The sequence below is a fragment of the Dromaius novaehollandiae genome, chromosome 1 (assembly GCF_036370855.1).
Source record: "Dromaius novaehollandiae isolate bDroNov1 chromosome 1, bDroNov1.hap1, whole genome shotgun sequence".
Taxonomy (NCBI): domain Eukaryota; kingdom Metazoa; phylum Chordata; class Aves; order Casuariiformes; family Dromaiidae; genus Dromaius; species Dromaius novaehollandiae.
In genome coordinates, this window is record NC_088098.1 from 196984797 (window position 1) to 197007880 (window position 23084).

The 23084-nt window shown below is 38.9% G+C and overlaps 1 protein-coding gene and 1 long non-coding RNA gene across 3 annotated transcripts in view; both read right to left on the reverse strand.

The window, feature by feature from the left end:
* WASF3 (WASP family member 3) overlaps window positions 1-23084 on the reverse strand; it is a 78903-nt gene that overhangs the window by 31082 nt on the left and 24737 nt on the right. The window lies entirely within an intron of this gene.
* On the reverse strand, window positions 14132-18366 carry LOC135327166 (uncharacterized). The gene is made up of 2 exons (XR_010387302.1): window positions 16962-18366; window positions 14132-14329 (listed from the first exon to the last, which is right to left on the reverse strand). It is a non-coding gene; the product is annotated as an uncharacterized LOC135327166 (long non-coding RNA).

A 23084-nucleotide genomic window follows, 5' to 3' on the forward strand; every position in this document is an offset into this window, starting at 1 on the left:
CCGGACACCCAGCTTTTCCCGCTGCCCACGCAACATGCTGCAGCACGGGAAGCCGCGGGCACGCTGCGGGCCAGCTGCTGGCCACCTCCCGAAATACCTGCGGCGCTGAATGTAATCAAAATCCCTTTCACCAGGAGCACTGATTCGAGTCCCTTCTCCCATCATGTTCCTCCTACCCTCTAAGCCAGACTCCAATTTGCAGAATACATGTAAGTGTAGTCTGAGTGCTCCATTTTCTCCTCAATTCTTTACAAAATTGTCCGACATGTTCAAAAGCTAACAGGGTAGAGATAGAGTGACCCAAGAGATTTTGTTTCCTCAAAAAAACAGGCTACAACACAGACTAGTTCTAAGAGTATGGAAAAAACAAGTTCTATTTTTGAACGCATGATTTAAAGTATTAATTATTTGCCACTTCATATCAGTGTGAAGTTAAACTCCAAAATGTAAACTTAACCCTGATCATTAAATATATCCAACAGATTAAGCAATGCATTATGATTTAATGCCTCAAGATCAGAAAAAAAAGCATGAAATGAAGATTACAGATTTCCTCTAATTCAAAACCTACAGCTGTCTGAATCAACACTCACAGAGTTATTCAGCTTTAAAGTATACATACTGTATTTTTTAAACTTCTGACCTTAACTACCAGATAGCAATAGTAACAGTCATCACCGTGTTGCAAACTTTTGTACTGGCCTACTAGAAATACATCTGGCCTTCACATTTATTTACCATCTTAAAAGCGAGATAACACATAACCCACTGGGGAGTAAAAAATCTCTGTTATTGTTTCCTTGCCATTAAAGCACTACCGCCCTTTTCTCCACTGTACACAACTCAAAGAACAGTTTAAAGAAAACCTTACAAATTCATCAGAAGCGGGGCTAAAATCTTTTCAAAATACATATAGCAGGAGGTAGAAGATGAAATAAAGTCAAAATAAGCCTCTGAATTACAGGGGCTCAGTTCAGACTGGGGTGAGAAGTATGTTGTCAGGCGCAGAAAGGAAACAAAAGCGTTTCGGCAATCACGTAACTGCTTATGTAATGCAGAATGCAAAGTCTTCTCATGGGCAGAACCATCCTTGAACCACAAAGCATAACCTGACGGGAGACAGAGATTCAAAGACACGACATCTTCCTTAGCTCTATTTTACTGTAGAGTCCAGCCTGCAAGAATAAAGTTTGCTGGTAACCCTTTTTACACTGAACAGAATTAGTCATTGTAGCCAAACAAATAGTAACAAAATTATTCCCTACTAATTTGTGTATTAGGGGTCACCAAGCAGGCTAGGATATCACATTTCCCAGGAAACAGAAACCACACAGATGGATGCCTGAAAAACCGTATCAGGGAATTAAAAAGAAATTTCCTTTGCTCTGTGTCACGCAGTAAATTAGGTGGTTACAATGATATAGCTCTAGTCTCTCAGTTTCTGAAGTCTTACGAGGTGTCTTCAACTGTGTTCCACGTTTCTCTTTCGCTGAAGTCCCTCTACAGCCTGAGCTTATTAGTAGTAGCAAAGACATCCATAATGAAGGCTACGCTCTCTGTCCCCGTAGGAAATACACTGATTCAGATTTTTGATAAATCTGAAGATTCGGCCACACTGAGCTTCTTCCCTCCCATCCTCAAATAAGCAGAAAAAACTACTCTTAGTCATGCATTTAGGATTGCTTTCAGAAACTGTAGCAGCTCACAAGACTGTGACCACTCACAGCTCATCAGTCTTACACATTTTACTCTGGCTAAATGGATAGTATGATCATAGATTTACAGATAGTATAAACAGGTCAAAGCTTCATTCCAACATCATACAGTCCCTAATTCAGAAAAATAGCAGTACGTCTGAACTGTGCACACAGCGTAAGTAACGCTGAAGACACGAGTTTACTCATCTGCCTCAAGTTAAGCCCACAGGAGCAGCCACAAGAGAATGGGACAGGCTAAGCAGAAGCACAGCAACATCCAGACGCTCGGGCAGATGCTCCTATGTCCAACCACATGCGGAGAGTCCCTCGGGTGCCCGGGCACAAGGGCCGCTGCATCCGAAGGCCGTGCCCACACCAGGCAGGCGGCTGCACCCTGCGGCCGGTCATTTCCAGGGTGGAAGCGTCTATGCCAGGTGCAGCTGGCCTGAAAGCCACCAGCTACATCTGGCACAAGAGATGAAGGGTCTGGAGAGAAGCTATAGGACTGCACCAGAAACAAATCAGGTGTTAGCACCACAGAAGAAAAGCCGGAGCAGGAGTCAAGGGAGGAGGAAGAAAACGAAGAGGGTTAGATATCACTTAACACCTCACTAAATGCACATGTGCCTTATGTGTAATGGCATGTCGGACCAGGTGCGGCATCCTGCTGCACTGAATGGTGATACTCTGGAGGCTGGTTTGGAGCACAAATGGGTGGTGCTTTCCAAACCTTACAGACATCACCAAGTGCACAGTTCATTATATGTATTTTGAATTTCCATGCAAATTCCGAAAGCACAGAACATCCAAAACTGGAATTAGCTTAGACCAGTCCATTAAAAAAAAAAATCACATTAGGTGCATTCCCTCACCATCCTCACTTCCCTTTTTCTTCCTTTCCATAACAATTTACATAACTGCCTTTTGTTTAAAATTAGAAGGCACTTATCCAGCAGTTATTGCTTTAATATAAGAAGAGTAGAGAAAGAGGTAACTAAAGAATTTTTGCTTTTCTTCCTATGCTTTTCCTGCAGTTTTAGGAGTATCATTCCAGAACACTTTCTGTGGGTGACTGTAAATACAGACTGTTAAACTGCGTGTAAAAAGTATGACCTTGCCTTGGCAAATCAGATTTAAAAATCAAGGAGAAAGCAGATGTGCAGTAACAAATATGGAAGATGCTGAACATAATGTACAACTTCTCTAAAAAACAGTAGACCATGGCTATTATAAAAGGCAAGCTGAGTTTTCAAGGATGTTCAAGTATCTGAACAACTGGCAAAAACTCTGATCAGCAGCTGCTCCTAAAACCAGCCTTTTGCCCTTTCACCTCCCCCCAAAAGGTGCTGTAATTTACACTAAAAACATTCCTCTAGCATTAAAAATATATAGCTGTATTTCATAATTTTTATACCATCAGAGTTCTTTACACACTCACTAATATTACAAAATGAATTCCAATTCATTATACAGCCCCCTTATCGTGAAGGTTTCCTTATGATTTTTTTCGATCCCTTTTTTAAACCCTCCAGAGTAAGTTTCGTCTGTATATGCCCTAGCAGAATATAACAAAGCTGAACAGATTTACCACAAACCAGAGCTTTCCATATATTCATCCTAAGTTCTCTCTGTATATACCTTATTATTTTCAGGGAGTTTTAGAGTTTTTTATTGCTGAATCTCAAAGACCTCTACGAAAAAGAATAACTATCATAATTCTCTCTTTATGGAGAAGAGAAACAAGACAGATTAAATATGAGACTTGTCTGAAGCGATGTACTGGATGGGGTTCCATTCAATATTTAAACACCTGAATTTGTATAACTACATGAACATGAGTTTGGTGTCCTTCATGAGAGCTCAGTAGAAGCCAAGAGAGCAACAAAAACACTCTCTCTATTGACTGCCTCTGTAAGAACGGTAAGAGGAGCTCAAATACCTAGGTCATGTGCAAGCACCCTTATGCATTTTCCCAAATAAAGATGTCTGAATTGAGAAATGAATTTCATCTCATTAAAGAGGGAGAAATGTTACTGGTCTCCCTACCGCTAGTCCCAAAATCAAATTACACTACTTCACACTAATGATACTGTCTGTTTATCTGGGGTATTTCACTCTTCCAAATTTTTGCAGACAGTTCAATTTTCCTATACCTAATGTCTTAACACTCATATCAACACCCAATATTTTCACCTCTGAACTACACCTGGTTCGGTAATATTGCCCATTTTCCTACTCAAGCTTGTTATTCTAGACACTCTGGAATCATCCCACTTCCAACATAGACGTATGCAGCGAACAGGAACAGAAGGCAAAGGTAAAGCAAGAAGATGGAAAGACCCAAAACCCTGATTTCACAGATGCTCTTCATTCCCCCCCTTTTTTTTTTTTTTTTAATGGAGTCACCATCAACTCAGATCTTCCTCTTCTCCAAAGGGCCTTCCTCCTTTGCTACAGGACACAAAGAACGGGGTACGTGGACAGCAGACAGTGCTATCTTCTTAGCTCAAGAGAGGGAAAGGAATAAATGACCCTTTATACACGGCCCTTTGCATTTTTTCTTTGTCCTAGATGATGATGATTAGGAACCTGATGTTTGGGAATCTGTCCTATTTATTATCGTCTGTGAATGTCATCTACTTCTATCTCAATACAGAAGAAATTAAAAGCAAATAAAAAACTTGAAACAGCACAGAATCTGGAAATCATTATTTTAAGTTCATGATCTGTATAATGTCATTCATCTGTACTTATAAAGCTTTTTTAAGCTGGTTTCATTCTAAGCCAAGTTTAAATCAACATTTCACATGCTGCAAAAGAATATAAAATATTTAACATCCAATTACTATATATAACTCCCTTAAGCATCTAAAAAGCATATAAAAAATTATCTGGAGTTGTCTTATTTTGATAGCATCTTCTAGTTGTTCACAGTTCTAACAAGCATGCAATTATTCCCTCACCCATGTAACAATGGAAAAAATATTAAAATAATAAATTGTTTTACTAAGCTTCATTACTAAACTTCTATTAGAGATATCAATTTATAGTTTAAGGAAAAACAGGGTATTTATTTTTAAACTGGAGCTTATTGTATTAGTTAGTATACTGTTTTCTCATATTTCACCTATTTTTAATTAAACTCCCACAGATTTTTGTATTGAACGTTTTAAAACAAGGGCAGGCCTTTGTTAAATATATGTACAATGTTTAATACAATTCTGTTCCTAAAAGATAAGTAAAAATCAAGAATAACCAGAATTTTTTTCTTATCCGCAGCAAGCCACATCTTCCAACAAGCCAGTACCTGTCCAGAGAAATGCCTAAAAAATGCTCGTCTCAAAAGAATAGGTGAAAATTAATATCAACTCTTTATCGACAGCATTTCCACAGATCTTCCTCCTGACTGACAAATCTGCCTGAAAAGAAAGGCAGGACAGTCAAGACTGGAATGAAAACAGTTTTTTTTTTTCTTAGCATCACACCAACATTTCTGAACTTCCTCTCATTTCATATCAATTTGAATATTAGTCTTTATGAAATTAGCACTGATATCCCTAAAGCAATTTTATTTCTTTAATAGCGGTCTTATGTTAATTTCTGTTGAGATAAGCTATTTCTCAAAGTTTACAAACCCAGACTTTTTTTTTATTTGGCTGGGCTTTTGTTTCTCTTGAGCTTTTCAAGGCAGATTTTACGGTACAGTGATATTATGAAGGAAATCAAGACATTAAGTAATGCACAAGAGAAAAGAGAACATGGGAGGGGGTGTTGTTTGATTTGGGTTTTTTCTGCAAGATAAATATGTTTTATGGGCTCAGGTTTCCCTAGCCAACCTTCTGCATCTCCAAAAATCCCATTAAAAGTTTATTAAAAATTCTGAGTCAGTAGTTACTCCTACTAACACTGTAGGTCAGCAACACAAAAACTTTACAAAACCATTAATAAAGGTGAACACATTAATTCAGAAATTTCCTCTCATTAAAAACCCTGGGGAGAAAAGAGTAAATGGGTCTCCACAGCACTGAACAGTTTATGTAATTAGTTAAATAAACTTAGCTCTCATGAGAATTTCATGCTAACATTAATTCTAGAGAAGTGCAAACAGATGACATTCGCTTACACAGGAAACAAAAGCCCTACCAGTGATTTAACCTGAAATTTATTAGATAGTTTTCCTTCCATGAAAGTATAGATTATAATATAAAAGAGGTTTCAAAACACTGGCAACAACTTTGAAGACAAGCTAAAAATCTGCCTTATTTTCTCTTACGTGCATTGGACACCATTTTTTCTGCCTTTGCTCTAAAACCCCATTTTCGCATTACCTGTTGATGGTGGTTCAAAAAGGGATTTCCACAACTGCCATGTGGTAACAGCGCCAAAAAGCTCACTGACTTCCAATTAACCACTTGCACTTACAGTTCACCACTTAGTTAGCAGGCCTCAATGAACAAGGCTGAGAGGGATGTTAATGCTTTAAGTTTGGTTTTCCTTCCTAAAAGACACCAAATATGCCAGAACTATAATCCTAACACTAACCTTTTCTCCATCACAACATTTTTCCCCAGTAGTTTCCAGGAAGATAAAAATCATATATCATTATGAAGCACACACAGAGATTATGATAAAGATTAATCTTTTGCTCCAAAAGAGGGCAATATAAATCTCATTCAACTAAATTGCTTCACCACTGCTAAAGGAAGAAATAGAAGTTATTTCTTGTTCTCTGTTAACTAAGGAACCGTATAGACACACACTGGTGTAACTGGGGCTAGTGGGCCACTGATCTCCATTCCTGCAGAACACCACTACCCTTCTTTTCAGGCTCAACTAGAACATATTTGTCTACATTAATGAATTTTACAATTTATGTATTTATATAGGTAATTTCGTCACTCTGACCCATACACAAAATACTTTTCTGGTAAGTTAGTTTGGATTATTTTTCTCTTAAATCTTTCTAAAGATGCTTTAATATTCCTGTGAAAATAGAGAAAAAGACATACACACTATTTTTTCCTGTTGAAGTACTATTATTCTAACAAATTTAATACTGCAAGCATTTCAGAGACCTTAATTTCATCGTTCCTTTCATTTCCGCAGGGATCAACTTTCCCCAGAAGATCTGTGATTATTCCTCGACTAGCTGCAACCTTTCATTTTCTTGCATATTCGTCTTTCCTCTGAAAGCTATCCCAGGTATTTGTTTGGTTGCGTCACCTCCTCCTGATTCATTCTCACCTACAGTAGCACTTTGGGGCTTTAAACCTCTAATTTTCAAGCGGCTGCCCTGAAACTAGTGTGACATGCCTGTGCCTAACAGTCTGCTCATGAAAAGACACAAAACAACTGAGGAAACATACTGTGGTCCCGCTGAAGGTAGTTGCTAAACTTTTTAAAATATTAAGATTTGTCCTTCATGAATGCATTTTAATTTGTCTCATTACATGCAATGTTATTAAAATGTTTGTTTAGGAAAAAAAATTGCTTACCTGAAATTTAACATAGCTTCACAAACTGCCCAATAGCTTGCTGTGCTGAACGCAATCCCTCTGCCAGCATTGGTCCCACCCACCCCGTGCTCCTCATCCTGGATCAGAAAACAGATGATCCAGGACATCTTCACACATGACTAGAGTCTCGTTTCTAGATCATAAGCTCTCCTTTCTCTAACGGACCTCTTATTCATGAAGCCAAATTCCTTCTCTCTAAAGAAAAAAGACTAGAAGGTACTACAGAAATCAAACCAAGTAAGCTAGGGGGCATCTGCACGTGGTGTATTTGTTGCTGGGAAAAAATCAGGTTAAAAAATAAACCTGCGACACAGGACACTAAGAGCATGCCTGAAAACCTCCAGAAAAATGCATATAGACGCTTTTGCTGAGCCCAAACGAGCAGGTAAACTCAAATCTGATTTAACAGAACAAGATATTATGTGACAGAGTGTTTAAGGGTGACGGGTTGCCAGTCACTCCACTGTAACATGCTGCAGGGGAAAAAAGTCAACCCGTGCCTGCATGGGCTCAAGTACAGATTGACCATCATTACATTTATTAATTGCTCTATACGCAACATGATTTCTCTTCTGTCTTCTTTCCCTGTCCATAGGGAGAGTCGCACACAACGGCAACGCACGTTGCAGCTCTCTCCCGAACACATGGAGACCAGTTTGAAGTGCTCAGGCGTTAATCTTGCCCTCGCTGCGATGGCTGCTGACCCCGCACGCGGCCCCGTCCAGATGGCGCGGTGTGAAAGGGAGCAGTGGTCCAGGCAGGCAAGAATATCCCATACTGCTCTCAGCATCTGTTCAACTGCCTCGATACATTAAAGCACACACACCCTTTAAGGCCACTATCAATTTTACTATACCAACCTAACGGTACTACACTAACACCAAATACAGTATAAATGTTATGAGAACACATGAGAAAGAAAAAAATGTCTTTTCAAGTAACATAACAGCATTTGTTTAGTTTTTGCTATCTTAAAAATGGACTTGTTTCAATAAGCAAGTAATTACACTGTGCTGAAAACAGTTTTCTTTCCTATGACCTTTCTCAAAATCTTTATTATACTCCAAGAATTTATTATTGTCCCTTCTCCTACTCAAACAAACAGAACTGAACTCAGTCACCATTTGTTTTCCTTTGGTTTTATTTCTGTTTGTCTTTACTGAAAAGATACAGGCTATGCATTTGTTGGAGTTTGTTCAAATTCTCTTCCAGCAGTTTTGTATAGCAGCTCAAAATAGTTTCTTTGTGTATATGCAAAAATAGTGACAGCCTGTTGGTTTTTAAGCACAGAGTTGAAGGAAACAAATGCAAAGATAAATACCCTATTATCTTATACAGTCGACATCTCAAATAACATTGACCCTTTAAAAATACCGTGTCTTCAAAAGGAGCACTCAGCCATAACAAGGAGAAGGAACTCCAGACTGTGTTAAGCAGTGGAAGGAGCGCTTTGTCCTGCACCACGGGAAAAAAGACTGAGATTGATATTCTACCCCCTTTTGTATCATCTTTACGTGTGTGAACTATACTGCTGCTGAATTAAAGTTATTCAGTTCTCTTCCGACTTTGAATAACCAATGATTACATATATGAAAATTCAGAAGTACTGAAAAGAACGCTAATTTTAAAAACTGCATCTTGTAAAATCTGATTTTATTTTAGCCTTTATATGGTATTCTGCTAACTCTAGAGGGGTAATATTCAGTGAGGGGCATAAACTGGATGAGGTCAGAAAAAGCAAAATCATAAAGCAGGGGAGAGGTAGTTATAAAGCCAAGCTAATTATGTCATGAATAGTCACTAACAGGTAAAAATTGTTTTCATATGTCGTCAGGCTTGCATCTCATCACGTTAGGGTACAGTTAACTGTAGATACAACCGCACGGTTCACACTCCACCGTCAAATGCAGCAGCCCAGATTTCTGGAGAAGTGACTATACACCGTTCTTCTTCCCCTAGCAACCAGCAGAAGTGTTCCTATGAAACGGCTAAGATGATTCTAGCCTTAAACTAAGGTGTGGTTCAAACACCTTGCAGTGTGCTTACACTAATGATCCCCACTTACCCAGTACCTCTCAATTTCTCTAGCACATGCTGTTTCTCTTGATACAACAGGGCAGTACATTTAAAATTTGACAAAAAAGAGAGCTGCTATTTAACGAATACTATTATTTAACTAACAGTCAATCATACCAGGATATTTTCCACTTGGAGGAAGTTCCTTTCTTGTTCAGATGCAATCCAGGCACCACCTGCCTATCCGAGGATCTGACAAGACTACAATCCAAAAAGCATCACTGCAAACACACAAATTCCCACCTCATCAATCTGATGATTAGAATAAAAGGGCATACAGAGTGGCTTATCTTTTTCCAATTTAAGAGACTGTTATAATAATCTTTCAATAAGCCATCTTGAATAATGGACATATACATCTTAGGCATCCAAAACAGAGTCAAAGCAGGCACTCTAATGCATATTCTTCTACTAGTCAAATTATGAAAAGTTAACTTTTTATCTACATTACATAAATGCAGTTATTTGCAATGCAATACAACGTAATGCAAGAACATAAGTAACATCATTACTGTATGATACATGTTTTATGCTACATTAGACAATTTGATGCTATAACAACTTCTGTGACAGAGAATATTAGAAGTCTGCAACTATAAACACCTTTTCATAATGTTTAAACTACAATAATACAGACAGCATCTTCCTCATGTCTTTTAGAGACCATTTAGAATGCATTTACAACAGGCTTCCTCCGTCACAAACAATAAGTGTATCAGAAGCTAAAATCCCTGATTATTTAAAAAAATGTAAATTGCAGTTACGCCTTGCTGACTTACATTGATCCCATTTAACAGAGCCTTATTGGATTTAAAGTGCTTGAAATATCTGTCTGGGTCACAGCCCATGTGACGACTGCCAATTGTTAAGGCCTTCAGGATCTAGCTGGCAGTAAGAACATGCAGTTCAAATCCTCAAATGACCTTAAGCTCAACAGAAGCAAATTCAGTAATTTGTTTCTTGGAACTCCAATTAACCTTGAATGGGAGGGAAAAGTAAGAAAGGGATGAAGGATCCCCTTTGTGTCCGATAATATCAATTTTGTGGCAGTGCACAGTGTTCCCTGTTTCCATTGTCATCTAATACTTATTCACAGTTAAAATCCCTTCAGAACACTGTTTTCCCGAAAAAAAATACGTGTTCTTAAACTTTTTTTTTTTCCTTCAGCAATTAATCTAATATCTAAAGCACCATGTGGAGGGGAAGCGTTAAGTTTGCTCACAGTTCTCCCTAACAACAAAAAATCCAAAAAAGCCCTGTATTATATACACACACATATACACACTCACACGCATGTGTGTGTGTGTGTGTATAAACATATTATATATAAACATTCAGGGATGATGGAAGAGAGCAACAGTATAAGTCAAACCCCAAAAGTAAAACATTATCTTTCAAGACAACATTAATCTTTATCTGCCTAAACTCCTAACGTGCCTCCTGGACTTCCAGTTCAGGTGTCCTCATTCTTCTCACCAGGACAGACTTTCCCACTGGGAAACAACTCTAATGATACTTTGTCAGATTTGCCGAGGTTGGGCTACCACAGTATATCACCGTCCATAAAATACCTTGCAGTCAAGCAACTTTCACACCTGCCTCAACAGCTAGGTTCTTTGTGACAGAGGCATAAATTTCCTGGCACATATCCCCAGCACAGAGACAGCCTGTAAAGATTTAAGCAAAGACAAAATAAATTGACATCCCTGAAATTCTTCAAGTTGCAGCTTCCCTCACCCCCAATGAATTACAGCACTAAACTCAGGATTTCCCCAAGTCTCCTGTTTATGAAGACTATGTCAACATTTTATTTTCCCTATATATCAGAAAGCTAGAAGAGGGAGCTAGTCCACATGGGAAAAAACAGATATTTTGCCTTCATTTTACGGAAAAAGAGGAACAAAATATTTTGTGTTTGGACCCAAATATTAACAGCTGAGTCTAAATGAACCAACATAAAGCTTCCCAGCTACTGTCAGCCTGAGCCAAGAATGCCATCTGTTCCCGTGAAGTCCATCTTCTGGCAACTAACGTACTACAGCATCCCATGACGCGCCACATGACCAAGGACTGGTACCTGTATCAGCAAAGCCCTCGGAGTGATGGAAGTACAACGGTCACACGACAGCGGCAAAAACCAGAGATGTAAGCAGTCTGATAAAGCGCCCAAACTGATGCAGCCAGGCCTCCTGCAAGTTTCTGTGTAGTGATTACTTCACCTTGGTGTCCAAGGAGGCCTGAGCTCCAATTACAAACTTTCCTGGAGTGAGGATACTTTTCATAGCTCTTTCCTATATGTATTTGCCATGTTTGGTAACTTAAGCACTAATACTGCACTCGCTTTCCATCAGGTCACCTCCCTCTCGCTTACCCCTGGCTACCATCTTCAAGAGAATCACAGAAACCATTCATTTCAGCAAAAAATTAGAAATTTAAGATTTTAACATGTTTAATGGTTGCATACAAAACTAAATTCCTGCAGTATTAACACATCTTCTTTTTGGTGGTTGGCTTTCTCTGGTAAAAAAAAAAAAAAAAACCTTATGTGTTTGTTAATTTTCTATCTTCTCTCCTCCTCTTCCCAATTTGTCCTCTCCTCTTCGCAATTACAAATTTGGCAGAAACTAGGTAAAACTAGCAGAAGAATAGAGGTGACCTGACAACCATCTAAATCAGTTTTTCAAAATATTCAAAATATCCTCACGCATGTAGTTGAAGATACCGGAGTAAGTAGTAGGACGATCTATTTTTACATTCTCATTCTAAGAATGTAAAGCAGAACTCTACATTTACATTTTAAAAATTTAATAAATAATGTAATAAAAAAATGAAATTTACTTTTAAAGTACAGCTAAAAGTAGTCATTTTTTTCAGAAAGCTAATTATGCAGTTGTTCTGTATTTTTATTACTCAAAAAATGTGTAGCTTAGACTTTAAATATTTCCCAATTTAACATAACTTGTAGGTCATAAAGTGTTTGCAAAAACTCACAAAACATTCTGCAACAAAGAAGTATTTAATCCAAGCACAACTAGTGAAATAAATTGTATATTAAAAAGTCTTCATGACTCAAACACATTTCCAGCTTGTAAGCAGTTTCAGTACAATTCTGTGAAGTTCACTTCTACTAAGAAATCAGGAAAAAAAGGAAGATAAACTGGGCAAAGTCAGGATCCAAGGAGCGGAGAATGGAGACAAACATCTCTCAAAACTGTTTACATATCAAATCATTCAAGATGGAAATTATATCAATTCAATTAAAATAGTTACAGCTGACATAGCAGAATATCAGTTACCAGAGTACATGAGCTCCACACACCCCGAGAATTAAATTATGAGCAAATAACACACACAGGGTCTAACAGAAATCAAATTGCATTATGCTCCTTTCCTCGCCTCATCGGTACTCAAGCCATTTTTCAAAATTACGTTGTTCGGTTACATGATAAAAGCTCATCTCCGTGAGCACGAAGGAGCACAGCGAGGCAACGGCAGGTGGGGGAACTGTCTGGTCCTCTCCCAGGGCTATCCGAGGCGAGCATCACCCCCCGGGCCAGGTGTGACACCCAGCACGATGAGTCAACGGAGGCAGCTCTCCAGGGCACCGTTCACATGAGGGGACAGGTACTGTCCAGGGGTGCGGGATGCTGGGGAACAGCCTTTAGGGATTGCACAAGACTTGCCATGGGATGTTTACGGAAAGAACCAAATGCAGAGGAAGGGAGGGATCTAAGTGGAGGAACAAACATGGGAAACCAGAGGGATCAAAAGGACAAGTGGCATGTAAACAGGGCTGGCCAGTAGGCGTGTCTGGCTGTGTCCTGCGCCTGACCAGCACAGTCTGTCCTGTCTCCTTATTAAATTCCTTTCTGGGTGAGGGACACTAGAGTGAGTGAGTGAGAGTGAAAGTGTGGGTGGGTGGGCCTAAGTGCCAGCAAATGGACTCAGACCATAGGTGAGAAGGCCCATGTGTCTGTAGTATCAGCAACCAGAGCAAGTGAGGGTGCACAAGTCACCGTGTGATCACTAGCAAACTTCAAGCCAGACTAGCCAGCAAGCCGGTGATGTGACCTGGGAACAAGGCATGTGTGTGCGAGTGTCACTAAGGGTGCGACCCCAGGGGAGCTGACTACAAGATGGACCAAGGAGTCCCAGCCACTAGCCACAGAGGCCACAGGGCCTAGGCCTGAACTGGGATGCACTTGTGTATGTGTGCCTCCAGGGGTGAGGGACCTTGAAGGGTGAGGATCCAGGAGCAGCTATGGCATAGTCTGCATGTCCAAGGCCAGCTGCTGCGGGATCCATAGGGTGTCTCAGGGGTGTCTGCACCAGCAACACGGATGGGGCTGCAGGCCCCAGGGCCTCATATGTGCAGTTGCCAGCAATGGGGGAGAGCAGGGACACCAGGCCAGTTACTGGTTGGACTGAACATCCAAGCCCAGCTACTGGATGGATCCACATTGTACATATGTATATATGTCCCACTAATGGACCTCCTGATCAGCCAGAGAGGGGAAGAGGATGAGGCCATTGGTGGTAGTTGTGCAAGTGCTGAGTGTGTCTGTCTGTACTGATTTGTGTGGCCGGCTGTGTATACATATGTTGTATACGTGTGTTTGCATGGGTACCTATTGGGAAAACATTGTCAGCCTTGCTTCTGGTTGGACCTGGGGACACAGAGCTGCAGTGGCCTCATCCCACCCATCAGGCCACCAGGTTCATCCTCCTTAGCTAACATAAGTTACATGGACAGGTACTCATTGACATCTTTCAGCAGGAAAAGAAAACCAAAAGAAATAAAACTGCAGTAAAATACAAAAAGCCCTCTGAAAACATTTGAAATATTGTTTATTATTTTATTAATATATGAATCACATAAGACTGAAAGCAGCTACATCTCAAATATAAAACATTACTTCCCCTTGGTATTTCTAGTTTGTTTTGTCATAGATTCTTCCTTTTACTAGCATCCCAAATTCAGATGTCAGAAGGTTTTGCCCAATCTACAATCCTTGTCTCAGAAGTTTTTGAAAATAAAACCTAAAATGAATGTTAGGCATTAGTAGAAGTAACATGTTTTGATATCATAGTATTGGCTTACAATGCCGTATTTGCAGCATTTAAGAGACTTCATCATTGCAAAGACAGTTACTCCCATTATGAGACAAATAAGCTTCTATAAAACCACAGCAAGTCTCAGACTGAATACAGCAGTTAGTCTTCTCTAAAAATCCCCTTTCAAAACTTGAAGCCTGAAAAGCTTTGTTCCATGAAATCTGGCATTGTATCAACAGCTCTCCATGGAGCTGTCAGGGTAGAAGTGTTCCAGAAACCAGCTTCGAGGGGAGGGGAAAGAAAAAAAAATAAATAAAGCATTCTCACCGTATATAATCAATCACTAAAGAGAGGCTTAAGCAACTTTTTTCCAGCTAAGATCATCAAATCTTGGCTGAGATAATTGGAGATACGCAGCTTATCAATGATAACACTGAAAATTTTAAAAAGTCAACTTTCTTCTGGCGTTTCAAGTAAGTGAATTTAAACATCCTTTGCAGAACATTTTTAAATACATGGGTAAAATCTTCTCTTTTTTAAAATCAGTTTTGAAAATGTAAACATTGCTTTTTAAGACTCTATAAAATTTCAGAACCTAACACTGAAGATTTGGAAGCATCATATTGATTTACAGCTATCTCTACAATTTTGCTCTTTCAGTCAATGCCAAGTACAGGTAAGTTGGAAGGAAAAGGGAACAGCAGAAAATTGAATAAAAGCAGAACTGAACTAATTGGATGGACACCATAAGAAAGAAAACATTACCATCCATCAGTGGTTTTCCACTTTTGGACCACCAGGGATGTTCAGAGACTTCAAAAGGAATTAGCAGAATAGTAATTAAGGCTAAAACTACATTAGCAAATTCTGTGGTGCAATGGGAGCAAACAGACCTGTGGAGCAGAATAGTTGGTGCTGATGATCCTGTGTCAGTATTATGCACATTTTTTGGAAGGTGAGGGAAGAGTTTATTCCAAATTAGCTCTAGTCTGGCCTCATGAACTGAATGCCTATTAGATGCCAAACAAAGTCAGGTATGCTCGTAGCAAGCACCATTTGGTTTCAGATTCATCCAAACAGAAAACAGTTCATGTACTTGACAATTGGGAGATTTACATCATAAACGTATTTCTGATCCAAACTAAGGTAATAGTGTAATGCACCCTAAAAAGCCTTAGTATGTTTTAATTCAGTACATAGAAGTTGGAAAAGAAGTGTTTTGTTTTGTTTTGGTATTTTGGGGACAAGGTAGAGGAAAGGGACAAAGATTGGCTGAAAACCCCAATCTTTTCAAAGGCTGAAAACCTGTCACAAACTACCTTTGAATTATGGCTTCCTCCAACATTTGTGAATCAAGACTCCCCGGGAAGTGAGAGAATAAAGACGTTCTATGCACAAGAGCCACAGCTTCATCTATCTGCTCTTTTCCTATAGCATACTCAGCCACCAAATACTTGGGGAAGAATATATAGCTAAGATCTCATCTTCCCCACTGGCTGGCACCCATCTTGTTGGCGGTCAACCACATCCTAGATCTTTGCAACACGGCCAACAAAAACACACTGAAGCAGTAGTGGCTTGCCTAAGCCTAACAGGGTTACAATTGCAAAACACCTATCATACTAAGGTTGCATAGCACCTGTGTTACTGCGATATCTGTACACCTAGACATTTCATTTACCCTCCAAACTTGACAAAGGAAAGTAACATCTCGATTTTATAGTTGAGAGGCACAAAGCTCTTGTAATCATGCTTAAAGGCAGACAGAGCCTATAGAAGGACCAGAAATTGGACCTAGATCACAGCAAATGCTTCAACCACAACATGAGTTATGTTTCCTTCTCGGAAGCAAATCCCAGCTATTGCCTTAGGATCCACTACACAAAGCTGTGCTTTTTAACTCAGCTGTAAGCCAACCACTCCTTGGTACAATTAAATGGATTCTTTTCCCCATTCCCTGTTTCAGCATTTCTGCTACTACAGCTGTTGGCCCTGGCTGAAGCACTTTCAGGACTAGAGTAAGATGTAAATGAGCAAAAATATAATCATTAGGAAAGAATTCAAAGCTTTTTAAGGAATTAACTGCCCTTATAGCTGAGATGATGTGATAGTGAAAGCATTCAATCTGCTTCAATACGAAGGAAAAAACGATGATTCAAGCGAACCTCTCACTTCACACTGAAATAGAGGCATTCAAATGGTCAGCTATAACCTTTAGTTGTGTGGGTGACCAGCAAGCTAAGCAAAAGAAATTACTTAAAATGAGGTAACCAGATCTGAAAGATACATTGGCCTGGGAGATTAATAGCTGCTTTCAACAAAAAAGAAACAGAACATCAATACTGTCACAGAAAGAGGCTTTAGATCTATCTAGTCCATCTTTTTGGTAAGAACAGAAAACTATGCTAAAAACAGTTCATGGTCATTGCAGTTTTCTTTGTCAACCTCCCCAAAATCGCCAAGAAACTCCAGTATACTCAGAAAAGGCCTATCAATCTCATAAAACAAAACAAACACATTTCTTACATACTTATTATTCAGGCTTAAAGGCATCTGTCATGTTTTAAGGACTATATTATATGACATTTCTCATGCATTCATTACAAATTGTATTTACCTTGTTAGCCACATAAGTAATTTATGACTGCATCATTTCCATCTTTTTCATAAAAATAGATGCTTTTGGTGAATGCTAAGTTGGTATACATTGGTTTCTGCAGTTTCCTTTCAAAGAGAAAAAGCAGCATATACAAATATTTAAGATTAATTTTAGCCAATTAAAAAAGCATAAAGTATTAAATAATAATTTTTACAAATATACAGTACTCCAAAAGAGGAGGGGGATAGAAACAGCAGAAACTATGATGCTCTGCTCCTCAGAAACAACATGTCACTGGTGAGATGAAAGGCAGCATCACATGCCAAGGTCTTTTTTTTCCCCTTTTCAAACGAGAAAGATTGAATCAATGACAAACCATACCAAAAAAATCCAAGGGAACCCACTTTATACATGTTTTGAGATACATACATTTCTCAAAAGTCTCAATTCTTACCATTCATAGAGAACAGAACATTTTATATATATTCCTATGCATAACTTGTTTCCCATTATTTTAACTTTAAATGTCTTAAAATAGTATATGAGTGTATTAAATGTTGAACTGATCACATCTTTCATATTCTGTACTTTCAGAGGGAAGTGCCCATCTATCCAAATAGTGTAACTGAACATCTGAGAAGCAAGAGGAGTCAATCAGTTTTATATTAGTGCTTGAACTTACGATGCCCCAGCCCACATTTTAAAGTAACAGTCCAACTCTTCCTCCTTTATAGGAGCCCCACTGACAGCTCGCTCTCTCCTCCTTCACTTCTAGGACCATTGCCTTCTGCGTGCTCCTATTCCAGTTTCCAACACAAGAAAGGCGCCTGTTGCATCCTACAGCTTCTTCGCTCTACCTGGCCGATTTACTAGCTCAGACTCTGCTTTGCATATCTCGCTGTTGCCAAAGTCATGTCTCACTGCTGCTTTAGAAGTTGTTGTCTGGTCCAACAAGAGTCCCAGCTGATATTACCTGAGGGGAGAGGTATAACCAGTGATTCTCCCTATCCTCCCTTCCTCCTGCTCACTCTTTCTTTCTTTCTTTTATACTCCAAAGTTTGCGTGGGAGGCCTATTTGGTTCAAAACCTTGTTCTTTGCACTGTATCTGACTAAATCTTATTAGAAATGTTTACTAACCATAGACCGATTCTAAAGATGGTTTCTGATATTAAAAAAATTACGCAGGTAGTTGCTCCTCCTCTTTCCTATCCCCTCCCCATACCCTTCTCGAACTCTCCTTAGACCATCTAGGATAAAATATCTTGTTCAAATACCCCGTTCTTATTTAAACACAAAATCTTCTCAAATAGGCCACATAATAATATATTATATATTATATATAATATATGCCATCTCTTTTCACAGAAGAGAAAAGGAAGAGAAAGCAGAAGTAGATGCAGCCTCTCCCCAAGGCGTGGGCATATGAACCCAGCTAACTGAATACTGGCAGACTTCAGTTCAGGCAGCTGTCTGGAAAGATATTCAATGCTAAATTAATCCTTTTTTTAAAGGACTCATTAATACCTATTTTTAACGTGTTTTAATGTATAGCTGAGACTGCTACATAAAGAAGCTTTGCAGCCACAACCAGATCAACAACAGAGTTTAAGAGTATCTGTTTAATCCTATAAATATATAACACACAAACTGCACAGAAAAAAGAGGAAGTTTTACAAGTTAATGTTTTATCCACAAGAAAAGACATCCGACTGCAATGAATTTCAATGAAACGGATGTTTTAATTTTACACTTTGCTCCTGAAGTTAGAAAGGAAAGAACAACCATTTAGATCTTAAAAATCACTGCAGGCTCTTGGGAACTTAATTAAAGCAAGCAGTTTAAAATTAATTTCAAAGAGCAATCTCCAAGAAAACTGTCTGATTGTCTTTCCCCATTCCAGTTCCACCGTGGTTAGTTCCAAAGTTTGCCATGAATTTGCTTCAAAATATTTTCCATATTGGAACAAAGCATTTTTGATACTGATCCAACATTTAATTGTTTTAAACAGAAAAGTTTTCCTATAAACAAATGTTTATTCTTAACACCAGTAAGCAGATTATTTTGAATCTAAACATGCTGAATTGACACACTGAAAAAACAAAGAAATCAAATTCTCCAGTGTTGATGTTTAGGTCATTTTTGTTTTTCTTAAACCACCACACTTTGTAAGAAACAAAAACAAAGGAAGATACAGAATCCTGAAGTGCGCTTGCTATAAACTTGTCCTTTAAAGCTTTCTTCCCCTGATAGTTAACCACTTCTTCATTTTACAGAAGATGTTCTCATTTAAGATGTTTAATCATTTCAATTTGATTTGCAACATCACCAGAAGTTTGACTGTTCTGTGCTTACGAGCTGATGCAGATCTGGACATTACAGTACTGATTGCCTCTCTGTAGCTTTATGAAAAAGTTTCTATACACACGCCAACACACACATTCGCTGGAGTGCCTATCAAATTCTCTACTTCTAATATCTCAAAACACCTGAAAATTAGGTACGTCTTCTGTACTCAAGACTGAAAGCAGTGAGACAGACTTTTTTAAATATGCATTAAGATTTTATACTGTATTCATTTTTCAATAAACAAAACAACTACCACTTAAATAGCAATTGAAGACTTGTGAAAAAACACAGTTAATGGAAAATGCTAATATTTCTGTAAGTCTAAGCTTCCTATTATCCTACAGTTTTCTTCTCACAGCCCAGAAACATTTAATCTCTACTCAGTCCTATCTGATAGGATATATCCCAGCTTTCCTTTACTCAGCTGAGCTAGACAGAAAGTCTCCATTGGATGCAAACAGTACTCAGAGAATCTCACCATTATGGCTTCGGTCACTATATAAATTCCACAACAGAAAATTTGTGCTTAAGGTGCAGAAATAGTTTCCCCTTAAAGGTGAAATGCATGCCTTTAAACAAAAGTTTCCCAAAAATGATGCAACATGATAATCCGCACCTTCCCCACCCTTTTCCTCTCGTTGTATATCGTATCATAGGCAATCATCACTATTTTCTAACTGTATTGTGCATCTTTGCTCATTTTCCCCAAACTCTGTTTTCTCATCTAGCCCATGTTTCAAACATCTGAACAGCTGCAGTCAGTCACTGCTTGCAGTAGCAGTGCATTTCCACCTTCACCTCCTGCACAAAACTTCATGTCTTACAATGCAGTTAGAGAATTTCAGCCTTCCACTCTCCTTTCAAATGTTTAAAAAAAAAAACAAAAAACAAAAAAAAAACCCACACTCCTTTTTCCAGGGCTACTTTGGCCTTTTTATCTAAACATTGTATTATTACAGAAAAGAACGCATGAGCAGCTCCAGGAACGGAGGGCAGAGGCCAGGACTCCCCTCATCAACAGGCAGGAGAGTCAGGTCCTCCTCTTTCCCTTCAGCCAACATATTCCTGACTTCTCAGCCTCAAAGTCTGGAGAGTGCCTCCATCCCAACACTGCTGTCATCCTGCTGGGTAACATAATTTTCCCATGGTAAATGCTCTATTAGTTTAAACCCCATTGAGTTGAAGAGGCCCCGCAGTCAAAGCGGCAGCGATTTCGGGACAGCGGCTCCAAGCAGCTGACTGCCGCGCAGTAAGACGACTGCTGCTGCCGCGTCGGTGTTGAGGTTCCGCGAGGCAACGCTGTGCTCTGCTGGCACTGTGCCTCGGATCCTGTCTGAGAATCACACCAAACTGAGCAAAACTTGTGCATTGGCGACCAGAGTTTTCGTGGACTGCTAAATTCACATTAGACACATACAGGCGTTGACCCTGATCCTCAGAAAATGTAATTTAAATAGTTATCTAGGATTACATGCACCTTCCCCACCCCCCTCCAAATTATGTAACCAATCAATACTTACATTGCTTTAAATTACACTTTAAAATAGTCAATGTAATCTACAGAGACTACATGCTGCATGTATGGAAAATCAAGCCATTAGAGACTAATCTACACGCAGTTCAAAAAGCAATTTAACTACATCAGTTAAATTTAGAAACTGATTTAGTTAATCATTGCAGGCAACCAAGACTTAAACCTCATCTTCAAACAGATCCCCACACAGTGACTGCGTAATTCAGTAGGGAAATTACTACTATGCCAATCACAATCTCAGAAACAGTCCAGACAAGAGGCCAATGACTTTGTTGAGCTGTAGCATCAAAGTGGCATTGAATTGCCCGCATAGCTTCAGACAGTCATAATAAAGAATATTTCTGTATGCGTTTATATTGCTATTTTGAAAAGGATGGGCGTACTAAATCTCCCACTGCACAGATGCCAGATTTACCAAATTCCTCCTCCTTGTGTACTAACATCAATTCCATTCTGTCAGGCTGCAATTTAAAACTATATATAAAGTCACTCAACTCCAAGCATCAAAATTAAATGCAGACCAAGTAGAGTTCTCATCCAATATAGCCAATAGTTGAACCCAACTAGTCGGTCTCTTTAATAGGAAAACCAAACAGGAAACAAGAAAGGATGCTCTAGGAAAACGCATGCACCTCTCAAAGACGACTAGAATCTAAGATCAGGCTCCTCTATCAGATTTTGAGTCAGTCTCTCCCAAAACCAGCTCCACCGCATTTTGACTTTACCACTTCTACAATGCAAGGATCCTGGGATACTCTCTCTCTCATATGGCTTTTATTTTTTTAAACCAGAACACCATTTGGGATACCCTGTCCTGCTTCTTCCAGCCGCTCCCATGAAAATAGTGCTCTTCAGCTTTTGGATGGCTGAATAGTCCCAAAGCCTCCTACCAGTCTCTAGAAGCCTGTTTCTCTCTCCTGCCTCACCTTTCTTACCCATTTATTCTCCAGTTCTGAAAGGCTTCTCTCTCCTTCTGGGAAAATCCAAACTTTAGTCCTCAGAAGAAAATTTGAAGGAAATGTCTCTTAATTGCTTGCTTTAAATCAAAGATGCAAGTTAATGAATCATTCTATGGATCTGTCAACCACTAAGGATAGAGGTTATGAGATTAAACAGCCACATAACACAGGCAAAAAGTCTACAAATAAATTTGGCTTAATCAGACTAAAAATATGTAATTTGCTTTCATGACAGAAATATTTCTAAAGACTGGAACAGTTTTATCCACACAGCAACCTCAAATTTAGCTTTAACTGAACATGTGACATTTGACTCCATAGGTAGAGCCAAACTAACTGTGACCACGTATTCCTTCAAGCTGCTTATGTGCAATGACAAAGCAGCTTTTCAGCCAGTCTAGCACACTGACATTTCGGGCTGGTAAACATCAGGGTGCTTTTCCAAGCCCTATATTTGATATTTCTTTCCTGACTACATGCTCTCCAACATTCTTCGAGGTAGACATTTGTTGTCTAGTACTGTATTATTACAGTAAAGGTTTAGAAAAAGTAGTACATGCGACATACATAAGATGGTATAGTAAGGAATTAGTAATTTCATATTCATATATACCAAAACACACTAAGATATGAAGAGAAACAAAAAAGATGAGACACAATTATAATCCAAGTGACAAAGACAATGGCTTGATTTAAAATGAAAATGCCTTAAAATACATGCAAAACAGCAATGAAGTCATTAAAATATTTAATTATGAACTATAAGTGAAATGCTTCAAAGCAGAAATTTAAAAAAAAATCAGATTATTTTCTGTAGAATAAAGCAATTAATTTGAATACAGGTTTGTCATTTTATTGACCAGGTAGTTTCCAAATTGTGTGTCAGATTAGAATATTTGTGATACATGAATGATCAGTGTTCAACTAAGAGTTGCAATTTATTATGTTTACTACAACTAGTTTTTAGATGAAAAGGAACAAAAGAACATTAAAGCACCACTTTGAAGGGAATACTAAATACAAAGCTCATTCTCTAAGATCCCATTTTTGAGACTTATTACAAGACAATGAAATATCTCAGTACATCATTGCAACCAAGGTCCATCAGGGAAGAAAGCTAGTAAATATAGTGCTATGTGATGAAGGGTTAATCACAATAAACACTAAGGCTTGGTAAGGAGCAGAGAAACAAGGACAGTCAGAGGAACCCCAGTAACCTCACGAAGGCCGTAAGTGCACCCAGACTCAGCTGCTCCCACCACTATCACAGAAGACCAGGGTATGCATGCATTTCCCTAGGG